The following is a 6,022-nucleotide window of genomic DNA, read 5'->3' on the forward strand; positions in this document are numbered from 1 at the left end:
TACACGCTGTAGCCATGCCACTGTGCTTCTCTGCTTATCCTCAGTTTGCCTTAAGACAGCTATCTAATGGGGACACACACACACACACACAGACATGCACACACACAGAGACACACACACACACACACACACACACACACAGAGGCAGACACACACACACACAGAGGCACACACACACAGAGACGCACACACACACAGACACAATTAGTCCACTATATGGAAGTGTCCTGGAGTTCGAGATGCAGCCTTATAGTGGTGCACTTGCCATTCAGCAGTCCAGCTAGTGATATCACCTCCCCTATGACATCACCTCCCCTTTCACTCAGCCTGCCTTGACGCAGGTTCTCAGGAGTCTTACTATGCAAGCATGTTTTTTTTTTTTTTTTGGGGGGGGGGGGTTCGTGACCCCATTTCCTTTCTAAAACAAACAGCCGTTCCTGGTATGCGGTGATGTGGCAGCTTCAAGGGGAGGTGGCATTGAGGTGTGCCCGTGGCACGTTGCCAGGAGTTCATGAGTGGCAGAGAGCACTAACTGTTTGCCCAGTGCATGGCTTAGATACTGGACTTGACTTCTTATTGGTTGTTTTAAAACTGTGACGTGCAAAATTGGTGGTGCTCATGAAATGGTACAGGGTGTGTACATGAGCTCCTCACTGTCCTGCAATAGCGTGAAGGCTCATGATGGTTTCTCTGCTTACTTTAAAAGGAAAAGAAATACAACAATATGCCAATGTTTTCACGTCCAGCATACCTTTATACTTGTACAAGCTTTAACAGCGTAGCATGCCTCCAGCCAGACATATCTTAGCCACCATTGCCTTGCACAGGCCTCTGCAGGTCCAAAGAGTACTTATTCTTTGCAAAGTTAGCCATTTGTCTGAGCAAGGAGACCCAACAGGCTGTCAGATCCACTGGAGAGTCCAAGATTTCTGTCAGATTCCTTGGCTTTTTTGTTTGTTTATTTACATAGTTTCCAGAGATCAAAAGAATGACCAGACAAAAGGCCTGTTCCGGTTGAGTTATCCGAAAAATAGGCAACACAAAAAAGGGTCACACATAGCCATTACACAGTTCTCCAACTGACTCTCTGCAAGTGCAAACAGATTGAGTTGGATTTCGATATGGTTCATAATGTCCACAGTGCAATACAATGCTTTCAATGCTCTGCTTTCAAATACGCTCACTGGAAGAGCTAGCTGTAACTCTGCCGGGCATATCACCACAGATATGCTTGGTTTGTCATCATGCCATCGAGTTTATAGGGCTGGTGATTTCTCCCTGACACCTACCAGTAGACAGTAACTACAGGAACCAGTGAAAACTCATGCTCGTGCAATATTAACTCATAAATGACCTCACTCATGTTCACAGACACTGCTTTAAATGTCAGCTCTGTCCTTTCCTTAGAGTTCACTAACTGATGCTTCCTCCTGGAAAAAAAAAGATGTTCTCAAAAATGTTATGCTAGTTTTTAATGCACATATTCTGTAATGTGTTGTCAACAAATAAGGCTTTATCAGTGTTTATGTCAATATTGGTACAGCACAAACTCTGAGAAAAACATTAATTTGGGTAATCCTGTGTTTTAACTTGTACATATACAAATAACACAAAAATCAATTCAAGATGAGCCTAACTATATTATAACTCTTTACAGAGTGGCATTTGAAAGAAAATGTTTAACACCTAATAAAACTGAGAAGACACAAATACTATACAAAATGGATTGCTCCTCAAACATTGTTCCATTCTGTTGTGTAGCCTCCTGATCTTCATATGTGTCCCCTTTGCTATAGCTTTGCCAGACCATAGTCAAGGAGTGCATCTTATAGCAAAGTAGATGTAGAATTTGGTGCTACTCGACTTCCTCTGTGTCTCTAATGTCAGCCTTTAGTCTCCTGAGAAAAGTAGTGCATTGAATGTCCACTATTGTGCATTGTTTCATAATCATGAAGAGTATAGATATGAGGAGACCGGCATGTTTTTTGTGTACGTGTGTGTAAATGCGGAGGTGTGTGTGTGTGTGTGTAGGTGCACATGTGTATGTCAAATTCGCACGTCCAAGAACTTGTATTTGTAAAATTTGCAGTTATAATAAAGCATAATGTACATATGGTAGATATTTAAATATGCTTCAGAAAACCACAATTAGTCATGTTTTGGTGTAATATTCAAGAAAGTTATCTATATTAACCCCCTAATATGTAATTGCCTTTTTTGTACAGCATCTGGTTGTAAAGGTGCCTTATGAGTTTACTAAAGAAAGCATACTCTGTACAAAGACTGTTCATTGTATCACTTTATAAGTAAATAACATTATTTTAGTACACAACCTTGTGGAGCTCCTTTTGATTATTTCTAGTGGGATGCCTAAGTTTGTCTGCTGCCTCCTAGTGGCAAGAGAAGTTAATTGCACACCATCAAAAGTTTTTTTAAGAATTTGCCATGTGTTCAGTAATGCAGTATCCAAACTCCTGATGGGGAGCTTAAAATCTAAATGGGTGGTTGCTATGGTCAAATGAATAAATTGTGACATCCTACACCAGTACCTCTGAAGTTCCCCAAAAGGACCTAAAAGCTGCCATCTTTGCCCATATAAGGAGACCCGAGTAGCCTACCATCTGGCAGCTTTGGGGCCTTATTTTGTTGGAGAACTTCAGAGGTCTATTAGTACTCGCACTGGGCAGTGCACTACTGTTGCGCGAGTTAACATTTTTTAACATCCGCACCAACCCGACCCTCAAAAATATGCGCTGATTAACGACCCGAACCCGACCCGCCAAAAAAAAAACAATGTGCCTATAGCCTAGGCCAGCGGTTCCCAAACTTTTACCCCCGCGTACCACCGCCTACATTCCGACTCGGCTCGCGTACCCCCACCATCCGACACATAAACACATAAAAACGTAACGCATTCTTTAATCCCCCCCACCCCCCCACCCCCCCGCGTTAACAATATTTGTCCGTTTCCCGGTTTTAGGTGCGTGCATTTGGTCAGTTAAAAAGTTATGAAAAGTAGCCTGCATAGTAGCCTAACTACATCCACATACAATATCTTATAATAGGCCTACAGTAGGCTACAACAACGCCTGACAAGGATATATTCGTTTGGACAACATTAGGCTATACAGCCTAGAAAGGCTAAACTTAGGCTACCTTTAGTTTGTTAAATGTAAAGCCTAGCTTAATGTTACCTTTCTTGCCCATCTGAAATAACTCCTAGCTTTGCTCCTTCCCTCCTTTCTGTTTTTGTTGTTTTCAAAAACCTGTTATATCCGCGAAACTTTCCCCCCACGGACCACGGACCATCCAACGCATTCAAAAGTAACGCATATTAGCTATTCCAGGCGTCATGTTTAATAAGCTGCCCTTTTTTTGATGAACACATACAGAGTTTATAAATTATATCCTTTAATTTCATGTTTCCATATCATTATGACCTGATTCGAAATTATGTATTTATTCATGAATTAATTACAAAAGATTTAAAATTTAAATTTTACACCTGTCCGCCATAGCCCTTTGCATCTCGCGTACCCCTAGAAGCAGCTCGCGTACCACCGGGGGTACGCGTACCACAGTTTGGGAATCCCTGGCCTAGGCTATCCTTTGTAGTTCATATTGAGTAGAGACAATGCTTTCTTATTAACTAAACACTGAAACAAGAAGAATTTGCACTGTAGGCTACATGCTTCAACAAAGAGTTGTTGGCTGGATTAATTGAATCTGAATCTAGCTTCATGGACATAGGCTAGGCCTACTAAATAAATAAACAAACTGAAAGATCTTTAATTCTTTATTGATGTATAGCCTAACACGAAAACTCTCTCTCTCCGCGGGCACGCGCGCGCAAACACGCACATTGACACAGACGTGTTCAATCGGTTTAAACCCTTGATCTCTGTCTGTTGCCTAAACTTTACATTTTTATGAACTGAACCAGAAATCTGTCTAATGAAAGAAAGTTGAAAATTATCATTATAGCATGCATCCACGAACTTAACAAAACTGCATCTGTCTAATGAAAGAAAGTTGAAATTATCATTAGGCCTACAACATGCATGCACGAACTTAAAAAATGCATCTGTAGGCCTAGGCCTATAGTATATAGACGATTCTGTTTGATTTGGGTTAGCTGTTTGGCTGCACTGTGTAAAAAGAGAATGGGATCCACCGTTCCAGGATTTAATCTATTTAGACGCGCCTCCAGCACCTGACCAGCTGAGCTGAAAGTGCGCTCACTTGATGCGCTTGTTGCAGGAATGCAGGTTGCAGCGCTCCCTCTGTCACCCGCCTGTGTGAGAGGGGAAGAGAAGATGGAAGGTCTTGTAGACTAATCATATCTTAACCTACTTTATGCAGTTAAGAGAGATTGCAAGGTTTGTTGCACTTAATGTTCTGTAGCCTACATTATTAATAACTAAGTGAGAACTTTGTGAGAAGAAGTGCTTTGTCAATTTTTGACCCGCCCCGCCCGCACCCGCGATATTTTCCGATCAAGCTTACCCGCACCCGCCCGACCCGCGGGTAACAGGTTGACCCACGCAACACTACAGGGCACGGTTCACTTGTACCGTGCTGGAACACAGTTCTCTCCTGTTCTTGGTCCGCACTCACACTGCATACTATCAAACTGTAGGCTACCACAGTTGAGCTGCTGTGCTCTAGAATCTTTGCACAGGCGCATTCATAAGATCCATACCGTGCCCGAGTCCACCTCTTCAAGCGGACCCGGGCTGCTTCCTTATGTGGAAAAATGTACAAAAAATCAAAAGGATACCTACTTGTATGGGATTTCTGCAACAGTGGTACTGAAAACTTCTTCATAGCCTACTTGCTGCACATAACCTATAGAAAACACTTAGGCTAATTGATGTGATATAATGATGACTTGTTAAATGTATGCCTACAATGGTTTATTTAACATCATAGTACTTTATTTTGTCAGTCATCATGTTCATTTTAGTGGACAGGAAGGAAATTTAAACCATAGCCAATGCAGACAAAATTCCACAATATCCTAGACCTACCCCAAGAGGGTCTGGTGTCCCTTTGTATGACTCACTTCCTGCGATGGTTGTTCATCTCTGAAAGACTTAAAGGCCCCCCATGCAACATTTTCAACCTAATAAAACCGTTTTGAAATCATTGCGATAGTTAAATGACCTGTTGTGGCGAGAATGGCGGCTTTCCCTGCTCCCCTATACGGTCTCCTATAGCGGAAAACCAGCCTTAAAGATCTGCATACACTCTAAACCCGAACTAGTTGTCATTACTAGAAAATTGCGTGGAAACCGATTGCCTTAAACCATTCTAGTTTTTACAAAACATAAAACTAAACAGGTTTAGTTGTGTCAACTAACAACCTTATGTTGATGCTGTAGACAAAATAAGCTTACATTAGTAGTCTTTACTAAAAATCTTTAGTTCACTTAACTTATTATGACCGCCGCTAGCGAAGCTAGCGAAGCGGTCATATAGGGATTGTCAAAGTTTTTTTTTTTTTTTTTTTTTTTTTTTTTTTTTCCCGTCATCTACTTCCTGAAATTTTGGTCAACGATACCCGGGGCACCGAAACACCGGGGCACATGAAATTTGGTGGGTATGTAGCCCCACTAGACTTTTACGGAAAAATTTCGTTTGGTCCCCGGGGGCCACTCCCCCTCCGCGCTGGGCCCCCCGAAACCCAAAAAATGCAGTTTTTCCTAAATAACTACCTGAACCGTGGCACCGAGGATGAAGAAATTTTTATGGTATGTTGGTCTCAAGGGCCCACATCAACTTAGCCCATAATCACTCATTTGTGATTTGCACCCCCCCGGTAAAAAATGAAAATGCAATATCATTCTGCTTTAATCGCCCCTCTCTTCAGTAAAGACGTTCAGAACTGCACCAAATTTTATGTGTATGATTAACCTGACATTCTCTGGGGGTATGCCAAGTTTCGTAGAATTTCATCCATGGGGGGGTCTAAAAAATTAAGTTATGTGTACATTTAGTGACTCTACACTCATTGGCCTGT

General features: G+C 41.9%; 1 protein-coding gene across 1 annotated transcript in view; it reads left to right on the top strand.

The window, feature by feature from the left end:
- bmpr1aa (bone morphogenetic protein receptor, type IAa) overlaps positions 1–2,332 on the top strand; it is a gene marked incomplete in the record, with an annotated part of 32,725 nt that extends 30,393 nt beyond the window's left edge. Inside the window, 1 exon segment of the mRNA XM_076285889.1 lies at positions 1–2,332. This exon segment is cut by the window's left edge and continues 1,016 nt beyond it.
- Between the last annotated feature and the right edge of the window lie 3,690 nt (positions 2,333–6,022).

This window comes from Alosa pseudoharengus, unplaced genomic scaffold (genome assembly GCF_046254945.1).
Source record: "Alosa pseudoharengus isolate Yale_2024_CS ecotype anadromous, Long Island Sound unplaced genomic scaffold, YU_APseudo_1.1 YU_APseudo_1.1_scf_15, whole genome shotgun sequence".
Classification (NCBI taxonomy): domain Eukaryota; kingdom Metazoa; phylum Chordata; class Actinopteri; order Clupeiformes; family Clupeidae; genus Alosa; species Alosa pseudoharengus.